General features: G+C 40.2%; 1 protein-coding gene across 2 annotated transcripts in view; it reads right to left on the minus strand.

Annotated features, from left to right (window-relative positions):
- Slco1a6 (solute carrier organic anion transporter family, member 1a6) overlaps positions 1–9,728 on the minus strand; it is a 100,417-nt gene extending 90,689 nt beyond the window's left edge. Inside the window, exon 1 of one of the 2 annotated variants that reach the window (XM_006506965.3) lies at positions 9,558–9,728. The gene's annotated coding sequence lies outside the window, so the exon portion shown is untranslated. The remainder of the gene's footprint in view (positions 1–9,557) is intronic. The other variant, NM_023718.3, reaches the window with a different exon arrangement.
- Positions 9,729–17,038: the final 7,310 nt, after the last annotated feature.

A 17,038-nucleotide genomic window follows, 5' to 3' on the forward strand; every position in this document is an offset into this window, starting at 1 on the left:
AGGAGGAGAGAAAGAAAAAAGAACAAGAAGAAGAAAAAGAAAGGAAGAAAGAAAGTAAAAAAAGAAAGGAAGAAGGAGGAGGAGGAAGAAAGAAAGAAAGAAAGAAAGAAAGAAAGAAAGAAAGAAAGAAAGAAAGAAAGAAAGAAAGAAAGAAAGAAAGAAAGAAAGAAAGAAAGAGAGAGAGAAAGGAAGGAAGAAGAAAGGAAGAAGAAGAACAAGAAGAAAAAGAAAGGAAGAAAAAAAAGAAGAAGGAAGAGGAGGAGGAGAGAAAGAAAGAAAGAAAAAGAAAGAAAGAAAGAAAGAAAGAAAGAAAGAAAGAAAGAAAGAAAGAAAGAAAGAAAGAAAGGGGAGAAAGAAAGGAGAAAGAAAGAGGAAGGAAAAACAACAACAACACCAAAGAGAAAAGGAAGAAGAAAGAAAGAGGAAGAAAGGAAGAAGGAAGGAAGAGGAAGAAGAAAGGAAGAAGAAGGAAGAAGAAGAAGGAAGAAGGAAGAAAGAAAGAAGAGAAAAGAAGAACAAAGAAGAAGAAGGAAAGAAGAAAGAAAAAAGGAAGAAAGGAAGAAGAAAGGAAGAAGAAGAACAAGAACAAGAAGAAAAAGAAAGAAAGAAAGAAAGAAAGAAAGAAAGAAAGAAAGAAAGAAAGAAAGAAAGAAAGAAAGAAAAGAAATGAAGAAGGAGGAAAGAAAGAAAGAGAAGAAGAAAGAAAAAAGAAGGAAAGGAGAAAGAAAGAAGGAAGAACAACAACAACACCAAAGAGAAAAGGAAGAAGAAAGGAAGAGGAAGAAGAAAGAAGAGGAAGAAGAAGAAGAAGAAGAAGAAGAAGAAGAAGAAGAAGAAGAAGAAGAAGAAGAAGAAGAAGAAGAAGAAGAAGAAGAAGAAGAAGAAGAAGAAGAAGGGGGGGGAGGAGGAGGAGGAGGAGAAGGAGGAGGAAGGAAGGAAGGAAGAAGAGCAAGGAAGAACAAAGAAGAAGAAGGAAAGAGGAAAGTAAGAAGAAAGAAAGAAAGAAAGAAAGAAAGAAAGAAAGAAAGAAAGAAAGAAAGAAAGAAAGAAAGAAAGAAAGAAAGAAAGAAAGAAAGAAAGAGAAGAAAAGGAAAGGAAAAAAGGGAGACATAACAACAGATCCTGAAGAAATCCAAAACACCATCAGATCCTTCTACAAAAGGCTATACTCAACAAAACTGGAAAACCTGGACGAAATGGACAAATTCCTAGACAGATACCAGGTACCAAAGTTAAATCAGGATCAAGTTAAAAATCTACAGTCCCATATCCCCTACAGAAATAGAAGCAGTCATTAATAGTCTCCCAGCCAAAAAAGCCCAGGACCAGATGGGTTTAGTGCAGAGTTCTATCAGACCTTCAAAGAGATCTAATTCCAGTTCTGCACAAACTATCCCACAAAAAAGAAGTAGAAGGTATTCTACCCAACTCATTCTATGAAGCCACAATTACTCTGATACCTAAACCACAGAAAAATCCAACAAAGATAGAGAATTTCAGAACAATTTCCCTTATGAATATTGAATATTGATGCAAAAATACTCAATAAAATTCTCACCAACCGAATCCAAGAACACATTAAAGCAATCATCCATCCTGACCAAGTAGGTTTTATTCCAGGGATGCAGGTATGGTTTAATATACGGAAATCCATCAAGGTAATCCTATATATAAACAAACTCAAGGACAAAAAACACATGATCATCTCCAAAGATGCGGAGAAAGCATTTAACAAAATCTAACACCCGTTCATGATAAAAGTCTTGGAAAGATCAGGAATTCAAGGCCCATACCTAACCATGATAAAAGCAATCTACAGCTAATCAGTAGCCAACATCAAAGTAAATGGTGAGAAGCTGGAAGCAATCCCACTAAAATCAGGGACTAGATAAAGCTGCCCACTTTCTCCCTACCTATTCAACATAGTACTTGAAGTCCTAGCCAGAGCAATTCGACAACAAAAGGAGATCAAGGGGATACAATTTGGAAAAGATGAAGTCAAAATATCACTTTTTGCAGATGATATGATAGTATATATAAGTGACCCTAAAAATTCCACCAGAGAACTCCTAAACCTGATAAACAGCTTCAGTGAAGTAGCAGGATATAAAATTAAGTCAAACAAGTCAATGGCCTTTCTCTACACAAAGAATAAACAGGCTGAGAAAGAAATTAGGGAAACAACACCCTTCTCAATAGTCACAAATAATATAAAATTCCTTGGCGTGACTCTAACTAAGGAAGTGAAAAATCTGTATGATAAGAATTCAAGTCTCTGAAGAAAGAAATTAAAGAAGATCTCAGAAGATGGAAAGATCTCCCATGCTCATGGATTGGCAGGATCAACATTGTAAAATTGGCTATCTTGCCAAAAGCAATCTACAGATTCAATGCAATCCCCATCAAAATTCCAACTCAATTCTTCAAGGAATTAGAAAGAGCAATCTGCAAATTCATCTGGAATAACAAAAAACCTAGGATAGCAAAAACTCTTCTCAAGTATAAAAGAACCTCTGGTGGAATCACCATGCCTGACCTAAAGCTTTACTACAGAGCAATTGTGATAAAAACTGCATGGTACTGGTATAGTGACAGACAAGTAGACCAATGGAATAGAATTGAAGACCCAGAAATGAACCCACACACCTATGGTCACTTGATCTTCGACAAGGGAGCTAAAACCATCCAGTGGAAGAAAGACAGCATTTTCAACAAATGGTGCTGGCACAACTGGTTGTTATCGTGTAGAAGAATGCGAATCGATCCATACTTATCTCCTTGTACTAAGGTCAAATCTAAGTGGATCAAGGAACTTCACATAAAACCAGAGACACTGAAACTTATAGAGGAGAAAGTGGGGAAAAGCCTTGAAGATATGGGCACAGGGGAAAAATTCCTGAACAGAACAGCAATGGCTTGTACTGTAAGATCGAGAATTGAAAATGGGACCTAATGAAACTCCAAAGTTTCTGCAAGGCAAAAGACACCGTCAATAAGACAAAAAGGCCACCAACAGATTGGGAAAGGATCTTTACCTATCCTAAATCAGATAGGAGACTAATATCCAATATATATAAAGAACTGAAGAGGGTGGACTCCAGAAAATCAAATAACCCCATTAAAAAATGGGGCTCAGAGCTGAACAAAGAATTCTCACCTGAGGAATACCGAATGGCAGAGAAGCACATGAAAAAATGTTCAACATCCTTAATCATCAGGGAAATGCAAATCAAACAACCCTGAGATTCCACCTCACACCAGTCAGAATGGCTAAGATCAAAAATTCAGATGACAGCAGATGCTGGCCAGGATGTGGAGAAAGAGGAACACTCTTCCGTTGTTGGTGTGATTGCAAGCTTGTACAACCACTCTGGAAATCACTCTGGTGGTTTTTTAGAAAATTGGACATAGTACTACCGGAGGATCCAGCAATACCTCTGCTGGGCATATATCAAGAAGATGTCCCAACCGGTATGAAGGATACATGCTCCACTATGTTCATAGCAGCCTTATTTATAATAGCCAGAAGCTGGAAAGAACCCAGATGCCCCTCAAAAGAGGAATGGATACAGAAAATGTGGTACATTTACACAATGGAGTACAACTCAGCTATTAAAAAGAATGAACTTATGAAATTCCTAGGCAAATAGATGGACCTGGAGGGCATCATCCTGAGTGAGGTAACACAATCACAAAGGAACTCACACAATATGTACTCACTGATAAGTGGATATTAGTCCAAAACTTAGGATACCCAAGATATAAGATACAATTTGCCAAACGCATGAAACTCTAGAAGAATGAAGACCAAAGTGTGGACACTGTGCCCCTTCTTAGAATTGGGAACAAAACACCTATAGAAGGAGTTACAGAGACAAAGTTTGGAGCTGTGACAAAAGGATGGACCATCTAGAGACTGCCATATCTAGGGATCCACCCCATAATCAGCTTCCAAACGCTAACACCATTGCATACACTAGCAAGATTTTGCTGAAAGGATCCAGATATAGCTGTCTCTTGAGAGACTATGCCGGGGCCTAGCAAACACAGAAGTGGATGCTCAAAGTCAGCTATTGGATGGATCACAGGGCTCCCAATGGAGGAGCTAGAGAAAGTACCCAAGGAGCTAAAGGGACCTGCAACCCTATAGATGGAACAACATTATGAACTAACCAGTACCCCAGAGCTCTTGACTCTAGCTACATATGTATCAAAAGATGGCCTAGTTGGCCATCACTGGAAAGAAAGGCCCATTGGACACACAAACTTTATATGCCCCAGTACAGAGGAACACCAGGGCCAAAAAAAAAAAAAATTGGAATGGATGGGTAGGGAAGTGGTGGGGAGGGTATGGGGGACTTTTGGGATAGCATTGGAAATGTAATTGAGGAAAATACGTAATAAATAAAAAATAAAAAAACCTAGGATAGCAAAACCTCTTCTCAAGTATAAAAGAACCTCTGGTGGAATCACCATGCCTGACCTAAAGCTGTACTACAGAGCAATTATGATAAAAAACTGCATGGTACTGGTATAGCTACACACAAGTAGTCTAATGGAATAGAATTGAAGACCCAGAAATTAACCAACACACTTATGGTCACTTGATCTTTGACAAGGGAGTTAAACCATCCCATGAAAAAAAGACCGCATTTTCAACAAATGGTGCTGGCACAACTGGTGGTTACCATGTAGAAGAATGCTAATTGAATCATTCCTATTTCCTTGTACTAAGGTCAAATCTAAGTGGATTACGGAACTCCACATAAACCCAGAGACACTGAAACTTATAGAGGAGAAAGTGGGGAAAAGCCTCGAAGATATGGGCACAGGGAAAAAATTCCTGAATAGAACAGCAATGGCTTGTGAAGTAAGATCGAGAATTGACAAATAGGACCTCATGAAACTGCAAAGCTTCTATAAGGCAAAAGACACCGTCAATAAGACAAAAAGGCCACCAACAGATTGGGAAAGAATCTTTACCTATCCTAAATCAGATAGGGGACTAATATCCAATATATATAAAGAACTCAAGAAGGTGGACTCCAGAAAATCAAATAACCCCATTAAAAAATGGGGCTCAGAGCTGAACAAAGAATTCTCACCTGAGGAATACCGAATGGCTGAGAAGTACCTGAAAAAATGCTCAACATCCTTAATCATCAGGGAAATCAAATCAAAACAATCCCGAGATTCCATCACACACCAATCAGAATGGCTAAGATCAAAAATTCAGGTGACAGCAGATGATGGCGAGGATGTGAAGAAAGAGGAGCATTCCTCCATTGTTGGTGGGATTACAAGCTTGTACAACCACTCTGAAAATCAGTCTGGCAGCTCCTCAGAAAATTGGACATAATGCTACTGGAGGATCTGGCAATACCTCTCCTGGGCATATATCAAGAAGATGTACCAACTGTTAAGAAAGACACATGCTCCACTATGTTAATAGCAGCCTTATTTATAATAGCCAGAAGCTGGAAAGAACCCAGATGCCCCTCAACAGAGGAATGGATACAAAAAATGTGGTACATTTACACAACGGAGTACTACACACCTATTAAAAGGACTGAATTTATGAAATTCCTAGGCAAATGGTTGGACCTGGAGGGCATCATCCTGAGTGAGGTAACCCAATCACAAAAGAACTCACATGATATGTACTCACTGATAAGTGGATATTAGCCCAGATACTTAGAATACCCAAGACATAAGATACAATTTGTGAAACACATGAAACTCAAGAATAACGAAGATCAAAGTGTGGACACTTTGCCCCTTCTTAGAATTGGAAACAATCACCCATGGAAGGAGTTACAGAGACGAAGTTTGGAGCTGATCAAAAGGATGGACTATCTAGAGATTGCCATACCCAGGAATCCATCCCATAATTAGCCTCCAAACGATGACACCATTGCATACACTAGTAAGTGTTTGCTGAAAGTACCCTGATATAGCTGTCTCTTGTGAGAATAGGCCGGGGCCTAGCAAACACATAAGTGGATGCTCACAGTCAGTTATTGGATGGATCACAGGGCCCCCATTGGAGGAGCTAGAGAAAGTATCCAAGGAGCTAAAGATATCTGCAGCCCTGTAGGTGCAACCACATTATGAACTATCCAGTACCCCAGAGCTCTTGACTCTAGCTGCATATGTATCAAAAGATGGCCTACTAGGCCATCACTGGAAAGAGAGGCCCATTGGATTTGCAAACTTTATATGCCCCAGTACAGGGGAATGCCAGGGACAAAAAGTGAGAATGGTTGGGTAGGGGAGTGGGGGTGAGGGTATGGGGGACTTTTGGGATAGCATTGGAAATGTAATTGAGGAAAATATGTAATAAAAACAATATTTTTAAAAAATTACTCAAAAAGAAAAAAAAACTGTATTGACAATGTTATCAAACAATTCAATATGTTTTATTGTTCAAAAAACATAGCCCGTTGACTGGTGCAAGAAATAAATATGTGTATCCTTCCCCCAGCCTTGAGCAGGCTAAATTGACCTTAAGTGCTTGCCTCAGTTGGACCTCAAAGACCCAGAGGGAATCAATTTCCTACAGGAGTAGACTGCCTGCTGAGCTTGCTTTGCAACTCCGTCCAGCTGAAACAAAGTATGAGTCTGTGGTTTCTCTATATATAAATGCAGTGCTGACTATTAAACTTTGAGCCTTGATCAGAAACTTTTGTCTTGACTTCATCCTTCTCTCGCACTCTCTCCTTTTCATTTCCAGCCCCCCTTTCAGGTAACCCAGTTCATCCATGGCTGCTGGACAGCTACAAATATGTTTTCTATTGCATCCCAGAACCAAATGTTCTCTATGAGAACTGTGTCTTTGAGATAAGCCTCAGCCATGTAATATGACTGTGTCTCAACAAACAATTCAATATGAAGATGTATTTTTATATAGTAATGCTGTGTAGACAAATTAATGATTTTACTATCCCTGATTATAATTCTATAGAATTCCTACATTTATATAAGTAATCTCAAGCCCCCTACAGAATAAAATCTGTAAATTGATCTCTGTAAACCTTCATGTGTAAAGGGACAATTGCACTAGGAAAAGAAAGCAGGCTTGGAACAAAATTACTAACAAGGCAAACATTCCTTCTAGATTAGGAATGAAGCCACTATCTGGTTACTATAGGCTATAAACTGTAAATGGGCAGGTTATTATAGGTGCAAGGACAAAAACTAAATGATGGATTAGTCTACATATACAAGTGTAGAGAAATGTTATGAGGTGACTGCCCCCTGCCCACTAGATACAAGTTGACATGGGAGCTCTGTAAACCTCAGCATACTGAAATACCGAGAAGGCAAACTTTCACAGCAGAGAATTCTGGTGTTCTACCCAGTAAGCTGCATGCATGAGGAAGTAGCCTTCATAATCATTTTCTCATGAGAAAGTAACTTTGTTTATAGTAAAGTTAGACAACACATAGGAGTGTTGGACGGCTGAGAGATTTTGCATTCTGCAAGGAGGTCACTTGAAGCAAGACAAGCTATTGCTTGAGAAACAGAAGCTGTTGAGAGTTAGAAGCTGTAAGAAAACTTTATTCTGCTTGTCTACTAAAATACTCGAACATTCGATAAAGTATTCATCAGCATACTGTTGTGGTGCATCCTCTCTTTCCTGATTACCCTCACTTGGGACCCCCAGTGCACTAGATGTTGACATACAAGATATCAAAATAATGAGACACAAGGCAGATGACTTGTCTCTTGGCAAAACTATCTTATGACATAAAAAATATTTCTTTAAATGTACAATAAACTTATGGAGCTAGTAACAGATAATGAATGTTTAGTCAAATACAAGTCTTTTTTTTTTTAGATTGATTTATCATTATATATAAGTACACTGTTGCTGACTTCAGATGCACCAGAAGAGGGCATCAGATCTCATTATGGGTAGTTGTGAGTCACCATGTGGTTGGTGAGATTTGAACTCAGGACCTTCAGGAAGAGCAGTCAGTGCTCTTACCCACTGAGCCATCTCGTCAGTCCCAAATACAAGTCTTAATGGAAAGACATGCAAACAAGTCTGCTGTAGTAACTCCTTACTGATCTATGACATGAACTATTGCCTTTAACTTACTGTGAACTTATGGGATATAAAAAATACTTAGAAAAACATGTGATCAATTATCCTAAGAAAGTAAAAATACCAAGAACAACAATACAAAGGCAATTTACCCTTCTCCACTTAATCCAGTATGTGTGACTCTTCCTTCCTTTTTTTTTTCAACTTAAAGGTTTCACACTCATTTAGTGTGTATATGGTCATGTTACAGTGCATATGGAGGTCACAAGACAATCTGGGGGAGTTGGTTCTTCCCTTCCCCCAAGTGGGTCCCAGGATACAAACTCAGGTTGTAAGGTTTGGTTGCAAGTACACACTGAGACATTTTGCCTGCCCAAGGTTTACTATTAGAAGAGATTAGCTTGCTCTAATTAAAATTCAATCTTTTATAAAATTTTACAAAAAATACAAAAAGAAATGCTAACTTCTGTCTTGAGTTTGGTCATGCAAGAAACTGTGTCCTCAGCTGGATGTAGTGGCCCACATCTTTAATCGCAGCACCAGAGAGACAGAGGCAGGCAGATCTCTGTGAGTTTGAGGCCAGTTTGGTCTACACAATAAATTTCAAAACAGTCAGAGCTACCTAGTGAGATCCTGACTTAAAAAACAAAAAACAAACATGCTTTTTATTGTGTATTTGAATATATACATTTTAGGTACTTGGGACTTCATACTGCATGTTTAGAAATCCATCAGAGCTAAGAACTCAAGTCATTATGGAGAGTGTGAGTCAGGACTGCAGAGGAAACGGCTGCTTTTTCTACAAGCTGCACAAAAGCACCTTTCAAGTTATGTACGTGTTTTTCATTTTTAAAGATTAAACATGTAGCACCCGACTCTCATCTCTCTAAATGGTCCTTTCTACAGAGAACTGAAACCTGAATCATAGTATGTTAGCCACACAGAAGCAAATCAAACTGTCTTTCCCCACTTTCCTCCTCACTCCATGCCTAGAGGATCCAGCCAACAGTGGCAGGTGTCATGCCTGGGAAAGGGCTTACTACACCCCAGCACGAGAGTGCAGGAGAGTCCCAGAAGCTGCACTAGTAGTCCTGGAACCTTAAGTTGGGAGAGGTAAGGCGCAGACAATTCCTCAGAGGGTCAGATGGCCGCCTCAGTATATATCAGACATGCAGAGCAGCAAGGACAGGCCTCTGTACTAAAAACGCCTGCTACACAAGCTCTCATGGTCTACAGATCTCCAGATTTGCTGCTGAAAGCCAGCTGTATTTTTAAAGTCCAAACACACTACCTGCACTCAATCCTCTACAGTTCCCCCTTTTAGTTATACTATGGGCTCTGACTATTTTAGGGACTGTTCAAGGGACAATGTTCTCATTCTCCTTGGAAGGTATTTACCCTGAAGGCCCAAATACAAAGATCAGACTTTCCCAGCAACGTTGACTTCAGTGAGGACCCATCAGCTCCTGATTCCTCTAGCACACTTCCCTCCATGTGCTATACTTACAAAAGCAGCTTCCAAAACAAACCTGATGGAACTCAGTCTACACAGCAGCTGAGGAAGCAGCTGTCCTCAGTGCAGGCTTCCCTGGCCACAGGCTTCCCAGAGTTCAGATCACTCCAAACTTGTCCTTGTGTTAGTCAGTGAATGGATCTGTGTGCTTTCTTTCAGTATTTTTTATTATAGGTGCCTCCAAGAAATAATTTGTCAAATACCTAAGCTAGATTGAACTTTGATTCCTGGCCTTCACCAATGTCTTAAGCAGTCCTTGAGCGGACCCTGGACTTGGAATTTAGTAAGAATATTACCTATTCAGATGAATTGCATCCAGCATGGAAAGAGAAATAGTGAAAGAAATCAGGCATTAAAATCTACTACATAGAGTTAGAAATTTCAGGGTAAGCTTAGGAAAGTAAGTTTAGAATGCTTATTATAGTTATGTATGGCAGGCTACATTATTGAATAGAAGAAAGTCCCCCACAAAATCACTTAGAATAGCATCTGAGTCACTCTCATATACAGGAATTTACAATGGTTTAGGAAGTAGGTAGGGCTGTGGTTTAAGGAGGAACTAGAGTATTGCATTATTCATGAGAAGGTCAGCTAGAGCTGAATTCCTTAGCACATATTTTCACTAGCCCAGAGGAATAGCATAGTTGAGTATTTACTGAGAGCTGGCTGGTAGTGGGCTAAACAATAAATCAAAATTAGAACTATGGCTTAGGTGTGAAAGCCCTTGCCCCAGGAGCATAAGGACCTCACACCTGGTCTAAGAATATAGCTGATCTTAGATAGTGCTGCATTTGTCTCAGATGTTATATTGCCTAGATCCTGCCAGTCTTTATGTATGCATTCCTCTGTTTTGTGTAAAAAGTCATTAAGCATCCAGTAACCTCAATATACCTTGGCTGATGTGTCACCTAACTTTCTTATTTTCTTCTGTATTATAAATCTGATGCTTGCTTTGAGAAATTACATTCAGATACAGCACTCTCTCTGTGTCGGTGTCCGTTTGTCACTTTTCGCCCACTCCCTGCTTACCTGAATACTGGGACCCTGATTCTCCTGCAGGTTGAGGGGCCAACTGAGTACAGTCTGTGGCACTTTCTTTCTTTTCTCTTCTCTCTGGTTCATGAAGAGTTGTTAAACTCTGAGCCCCTAACCCTAACCCTAACCCTCACCTAGCCAGCAAGGGTCCCTTGAGCCAAATAGAAAACAGAACTAGTAACTAAGCCTTTTTTTCTTAATCCCCTGCTGCTATTAGCAGAAGTTAATCACCATAAGTCAGTGGCTTTGGGCCACAAAATAGCAACAAGTTAAGTAAGACAAAGAATTGCTGAAGGTAAAGCAGCTTTGGCCTCAATCACCTTCACTGCCTTCCTCAATTTACCTGGTGATGTCAAAAACTCCAGCATAGATTCTTTTTTATCTAGTTATCTAAAGTAAGTTTGCACCAAATGCTCCATTTTATAGACTTGCAGGAGTTTGGCATAGGCAAGAAATAATGTTGTTTTGTTCTAAGTATGGGTACATCCTCTCCATTTATAATTTCTAAAACAGGGCAATTGCATGACCGTTGAACGAGTTGATAAACCAGTAACTTGGAGGCATGGTAGCTGGTATTTGAAGGGCATTCTCCTGGTCTCTTATGTAATTCTGTCTGCTCAGCTCTACTGATCCAATGTCTACATACACCTGAGCAAGCACAGATAACATTATAAAGCCGATGACTGGAACATTGCTCTTGCATTCAATTTTACTGCAAACATTTCAAAGCCATTCAATCTGAATCCAAATACATACAGTTTTTTTTTCCTCACACAAGAAAGTTAGATCATATTTACCATTTCTTCTGTTTACCCCAGACCCATCTGTACTTCTTTATCCACCCAAATTTGTGCCTTTTTCTTTTTGTAAAACTGATCAACTATAGCTTGTGCTGCCTGCATGCTTTTGAGAGTGGTCTTCACCAGAACACAGTGGGCCCATCACGGGCCACACTGTTTGTTAAAGGAAACTCCTCTCTCTCTCTCTCTCTCTCTCTCTCTCTCTCTCTCTCTCTCTCTCTCTCTCTCTCTCTCTCTCTCTCTCTCTCTCTCTCCTCTCTCTCTCTCTGTCTCCCAGTAGTTTGCAAGTGCTAATAGCTTCTTAGCTTGGGATGGGACATTGTGCCCACCACCTGTCTTCATGCTGGGGAATTGAACCCAGATTCTCCGGAAGACCGGTCACTTTTCTTAACTGCTGAGGTGTCTCTCCAGCTCCTTAGCCCACTTTACATCCCTAGGAAAAAATATTTGGAGCAATGCATTATGTAGGTATATTTTGAAACATGCTATATTACAAGTCAAGGTGGATAAAAATCTTGTAACTTCAGTTCCATGGAATCTGACACCCTCTTCTGGCCTTCTTGGCACCACACACGTGATACACAGTCATAAATATAGGTATCATTGTGTCCAGAACCATCCCGGCCTGGAACAGTTTGAAGCACATCAAAGCATTGGAAGTAGAGGTAGCTTTAAAGACTGAAGGTCTCCGGACGTCATTTTAAAAATTGATGGTCTCTAGATGTACTTTCAAATACTAATGGTCTCTGGGCTTTAAACTCTAGCTATGCTGAATGCTGAAACTGCTGACTTCTTTAAAAAAAATAATAATAACTTTCTTGCTTATTCTGAAATTAGAAACCACTAGCTTGGTTGGTTAACATCCGTAGCCTAACCACAGGGGATTAAGTAAAGGATTAAATGCTAAGGCTTTTTTCTCTCTTGTCCAGAAGCCTCCCATCTCCTTTGTGAGGAAGGAAGAGAGTTTGAAACAATAAACTTTTATTGAATCAGAAGAAGAGAGAGTCACTCACAGAAGGAAAAAAACTTTTACACAAGCAAATATGCATAAATTCACATACATTCCTATATACACATTCATACTTATTTGCTGGGCCCAAGAATCTCTTGAATCAACTTACATACTTACACACATACATACATGCTTACTTACATATGCATATGAAGCAAAAGTCAAAGCACCAGCTCAGAAAGAACTCATTTATTCTGGATGAAAAATGAACTCTAATCTTTATTGCACAGAGAAAGAAAAAGCTTCTACCCCTTTATTGCTAAATGAATTAAACCCAAATCTGTAAGAAAAGACCTGTTGCATCCCATGGTAAGGAGAAACCTGCACCATCATGCTGCTCTCTCTGCAGCTTCTTCGTTTCCTATTTCTCTCTGTGTTCTGCATATTGCTTTCTTCTGCTGATCCTACTCTAAGGAGGAAATCTCTCAGACTATATGCTCTCTGAGTTTCTGAGTTGCTTTCTTAATTTCTAGGTTACTCCACTCTACTGTCCTTCTATTTCCTCATTCTCATCTTGCTCTCTCCTTCCAACTCCTAATCTTGTTCTCTTCCTGCTCTGTTGTAACAATGTCATGCAATGTAATCACTCCTGGGTGTTTTATACATTTTCTAGGGAAATAGGCCACATGGTTTTTCCAAATATACTTTTTTTTTTTACAAAAGTTCACTAAAAGTTCAAACACAAATTCAAATCGTAAATTGAATGAGAATTTTACAACAGAGGTGTTAATATACATTCTCATTAGTCATAGAAATTCATTATCTATCTCTGGCTTCACAGGTTCATGAAAAGTTAAAAATCACAATTTTCGTGACACAGCTATCATTGAAGTTTTGTATAGATGAACCCAGTCAATATTTTATCCTCTATGCTCACACCTACAATAAATTGACAGTACCCTTTTATGGCCTCTGGTTAATTGTTTTACAATAATGATGCTTTTGGAATGCGTTCTAAGTTGTAAATGGTTTCTTTCTATCTCAGAAGCAATTCATTCATGACACATGGAGACTGGCGAGATTCTAGTTGCAGTTTTTGTTGGAGTTCATCAAAACACCCTCACTCACAAAGACCACAGAGACGGCCATCATTACAAACGGCAAGAGATTTTTATTGATCCAACATGTTGAGGACCCTCCTCTCAGCACTCAGGCGAGAGGAGAGACCCAGAACAAAGAAAGAACACACTTTTTATACCTTGTAGGGGGCATATTTGGGCAACAGGATAGCTGGCTTATTCTCATTAGAGCAGCAAGTAACCTTTTCAGGCATTGGTTGGTTTGTATAGGGTGACTAAGTAAACCTTTGCCCTAGTGACTCACTTTGCCTGCCTCCATGGTGGATTATTATAATTTGGTCAGCAAAGTAGTAGTACATTTTGAACTTAAGGGTCAGCTATTTCAATGTCACAGCTATTAACGTCACACCTATCAACAAGGTCAGGGCGGTTTGTGAGTTTTTCCTCATAGTTTAGTGTGGGGCAGGGTAGGGGAATTTCTCTGGAAACTGCTATCTTGTTATGGTTATTTTTCTGAAAACAGTTCATTTTGCTTTGGCAGCTGTAGACTCAGTCATTTTGACTGCTATTTTTCTGAAAGTCCCTTCAGAGGGGAAGAGGCTAGGTGGTCTTGAACTCATTTGGGATTCTACAATCCCCCACCCCTTTACTCTGGTACATTTCAATCCTGAAATGATGTCTCACTTTGTTTCATTTACTGATATTGTTGCCTGAGCGTCAAAACTTGTACTGTAACTTAAGCAATTAAGGATGCGTGGGTTAAGAACAAAAACAGAATAAGAAGGGGTAGTAAACAAGAGTAGGTAGGGACTCTTCCAGTAAGGCTCGAAGGTCTGGGCATGATGCGGGGGCATGTATATCATATCTCAGACTGGAACTAATGGGATGGCTTTGGAGTAACCAGCTTGTTTGCTGTAGCCAGTTGTGACCAGACTTTCTTTTGCACCACATGCAAGCCTTTTAACTTAGCATACAGATCATTATTACAACATGTGGGTTTAAACACATCATTTAAGACAGTGAGAGTAAGACTGAATCAAGAGGGAGTATTTTCTGGTTCTAAATAGGGCAAGGGGAAGGAGCGCTACCCAGTCTGCCCCAGTCTCCATGGTCAATTTTGTCAAGGGTTCTTTAAGGGTTCTATTTATTTTTTCTACCTGTCCTGTACTCTGAGATCTGTATACACAATGTAATTTTCATTCGACCTCTAAATACTTGGCCACGCCCCGACTTACCTAGGCAACAAAGGCAGGGCCATTATCTGATCCTATTGCTTTTGGCACTCCAAACCTTGGGAAAAAAATGTCTTCAATAATCTTCTTGACAACCATCTGAGTAGTCTCATTTTTACAGGAAAAAGCTTCTACCCATCTCGAGAATGTACCCACAAAAGCCAGAAGGTATTTATACCCATATTTTCCTCCGTAAATCTACCTGCCAGTAGACGCCAGGTAGGTCTCCCCGGTACCTCTTCCCTAGATCCACCGTGGTGGGGCAGACATTGACTTTTTGGCAGGGAACACACTTGTGTACCTCCTGCTCCACAAGGTGTTTTAACCCTGGTACATGGTACTTAGTCTGGTGGTGCTTCCTTACCCATAGATGAGTCCACCGGTGCATCTGTTTGATCATAGCCTCTGCTTTTCTTTGTGGCAGGATTTTCTTTCCCCCCGGAGGTGTGCCACAGTCTCATCTTTTTGTTGAACTGGTGATGTAATCTTTGGAAATGAGGGCTAAGTCTTCCCCTATGTAGGTAACCTGGGTCTCTGTTGCCAGGAGCACCAGCAGAGCCATGGCTGTAACCACTCATAACTCTCAGTATGTCGTGTTGTTCCCTTGCTATCACAGTATACCTCTTCCAGTGACTAGGACAGTGGATGATGTTTACCTTGGCAGGGTCATGGAGGCCCTTAGTAGAGCCAGTATTTGCTCTTTGTTTTTAATTTCTTTTCCTCTCAATGTCAATAGACTCCTCTGTTAATATATGGTCCCATGGACGTGAGCAGTGGCAAAAGCATACCTGCTATCTGTGTAGATGTTGAGTCTTTTTCCTTTTCTTAATTCTGAGGCCTTAGTGTGGGCATCAATTTTGCCTTTTGAGCCAACGTGTCCTCTGGTAGGGCCTGTGTTTAGGTAACTTGGTGTCTGTTTACCACAGTTGTTTCCTTCTGTGAACCAGGTAACATCAGTGCACTTTAGTGGCTGGCCTGTCAGATCTTCATGCCTCTCATGTGCCTCTGCAAGAACTTGCTGACAGTCTGGATCTGGGAGCAGGTTAGCTGAGTTCAGACTTGCTGGGGGGTAAAAGTGACTGTTGGAGTTGAGCAACAGATTCTGGTAATGTGTCATGAGAGCATTAGTCAGCCATCAATCAGGGGGCTGAACCATACTTTCTAAGGTGTGAGGCACTGAGATCACCAAGTTTTGTCCCAGAGTCAATTTATCTGCATCCTTGACTAGCAAGCCACAGCTGCCACCATGTGTAGGCAAGCAGGCCATCCTACAGCTACAGAGTCTAATTTCTTAGATAAGTATGCCACAGGTCTTTTCCAGGGCCCCAATCTCTGAGTAAGAACCCCTTTGTCAATATCTTTGTTCTCAGTAATGAACAGGTGGTAGGGCTTAGTGTCATTCGGAGGCCCAAAGCTGGAGCCAACATTAGGGCAGTCTCAATGGTGTCAAATGCTTGTTGTTCTTTATTTCCCAATGCAAAGGACTGTTTATCCCTTGTGAGGGGATAAGGCAGTGCTGCTAATTCAGCAAAACCTGGAATCCACAATCTATAAAAGACCTTAGTGCCCAGGAACTCTCTAACTTGACTTCAACTGGTCGGTGGGGGAATATGAAACACATTCTCTTTTCTAGCTTTAGAGGGCCACCATTGTCCCCTTCTTCTTTTCTTCTTCTTCTTCTTCTTCTTCTTCTTCTTCTTCTTCTTCTTCTTCTTCTTCTTCTTCTTCTTCTTCTTCATCATCTTCTCCTCCTCCTCCTCCTCCTTCTCCTTCTTCTTCCTCTTCTTCCTCTTCCTCTTCTTCTTTCTTCTTCTTTCTTCTTTCTTCTTCCTCCTCCTCCTCCTCCTTCTTCTTTACCCAGTATCCTTTCTCTTTACAGTAAACACAATGATCTTTATCCAAAGGCTCTCTTCTATTGTCAGGTACTATCTTACTAGATTCTTGCAGGTCTCTAGCTTCCCTGAATACTGTGGCCAGTATTTTATGCAAGTTTCTCTCATCTCATCCTTTTTTAATTCCCTGGCTTCCTGTTCCTTAAGTGCTAGCATTATCAGCATGTGCCACCTTCCCAGGCTCTAGTCTTTCTTATTTACCTCTCTTTGCACATGTCTTCCTGATTGTAATGAAGATCTCATATAATGTTCTCTCTCTCCATATATATATATGGAGAGAGAGAGAGAGAGAGAGAGAGAGAGAGAGAGAGAGAGAGAGAGTATACATACATACATACAACTTTTTGTTCCTCCGTTTTTTGTCTTTGCTTCTTTTGGATGTTATCCAATTGTCAAGTCCCCATCTCGTCACTCATCCTCTCCCATAGTTTGCCTCTGCCCTGGTTTATCCTTCTGTATTACTGCACATCTCTGAATCTGACTCT

The sequence above is a fragment of the Mus musculus genome, chromosome 6 (genome assembly GCF_000001635.26).
Source record: "Mus musculus strain C57BL/6J chromosome 6, GRCm38.p6 C57BL/6J".
NCBI classification, from domain to species: Eukaryota; Metazoa; Chordata; class Mammalia; order Rodentia; family Muridae; genus Mus; species Mus musculus.